The sequence below is a fragment of the Galeopterus variegatus genome, unplaced genomic scaffold, assembly GCF_000696425.1.
Source record: "Galeopterus variegatus unplaced genomic scaffold, G_variegatus-3.0.2 Scaffold570, whole genome shotgun sequence".
Taxonomy (NCBI): Eukaryota; Metazoa; Chordata; class Mammalia; order Dermoptera; family Cynocephalidae; genus Galeopterus; species Galeopterus variegatus.
Window position 1 is genome coordinate 216,076 of NW_007726681.1, and position 1,187 is coordinate 217,262.

General features: G+C 56.3%; 1 protein-coding gene across 1 annotated transcript in view; it reads right to left on the minus strand.

The window, feature by feature from the left end:
* BMP4 (bone morphogenetic protein 4) overlaps positions 1–1,187 on the minus strand; it is an 8,607-nt gene that overhangs the window by 3,651 nt on the left and 3,769 nt on the right. Inside the window, exon 2 of the mRNA XM_008570118.1 lies at positions 928–1,052. The gene's annotated coding sequence lies outside the window, so the exon portion shown is untranslated. The remainder of the gene's footprint in view (positions 1–927; positions 1,053–1,187) is intronic.

Consider the following 1,187-nt stretch of genomic DNA (forward strand, 5'->3'; position numbering starts at 1 on the left):
TCCCCCCCCCCCCCCCCCCCCCCCCCCCCACCAGCTGCAGCCATGCCCGGCCTGAAAGTAAGAATTGCCCTGTAATTACTTGGTCTAACTTGTTTACAGTCAAATAACCCCAAATCAGATAGCCTCCATCCTGTTAATCTTTTTTTGTCCCAACTGCTATCTGAGCCATGATCTCAGCGTGGCTTCTTCAAGGATAAACAGTTAACATTGAGGGGGTAAAAAAAAAGGGTGGGAGAGGGAGAATTAAAATGCCATCGCTCTCCACTTTAGACCGTCGGCCTCTCCCCCTCCCCGCTTCCTCCGCCCTCTGAGCCCAACTTCCACAACTTCCAGCTGGTTCGGAGCGGGAGGGAAGGAAAGCAGAAAAGCAGGGGCAGGTCGAAGATACAGGGCGGTAGTGTCCAGAGACCGAGAAGGTGGTCTGGGGGCCGACCGGGTGGCTTGATGGTTTATTTTACTGTGTCCAATGAGTTTGAAATGCTCAGCAAAAAGCGTCTGATCGAGCCCGCTTGCTCACTCCCAGGGAAAGGGTGGGGGACGGTTCCGGGGCGACTTCTTTGACTTTTGACAAGAGGCTGGGAACGTACCACGGGGGCACTGGGCGCTCCCCGGGAAAGTGAGGCAGGGGAAGGGTAGTGGTTAGCCCTCAAGGTGCATCCCTGGTTGCGGACCTTTCATCTCTTAAGCCCCCTCACGCACCCCTTTCTTGCAATGCACCCGATCAGAGAGGGCGAGTGGGAGCAAGCAGCGCTTTAAAAGAAATCGCTTCGAGCGCCCAGCTGCCGGACCAGGAAGGGAGCAACAGCCCCGCCAGAGAGCGGAGTGTGAGGGCAAAGGGAGGTCCGACGGGAGGGACAGACCCGCGAGCAGGGGTGGGGAGGGCAGAATGAATTCCCAGGAGGGGGGAAGGAAGAGGTGTCTACTCACTGACAGAAAACAAGGCATATAATAACAGTCCATGATTCTTGACAGCCAATCTTGAACAAACTTGCTGGAAAGGCTCAGAGCAGCTGCAGCAGTGCGTTGCTCGGGATGGCACTACGGAATGGCTCCTAAAATGAATATTTGAATATAATGAGACTCCGGCGCAGACAGGCTCTGTTTTTCTTCCAGCCCCTCTGAGTCACGTGAACACGGAGGCCCCGCCCTGCGCAGAAGAGCCCGCCCTCCCCTTCTCCACGCCCCCA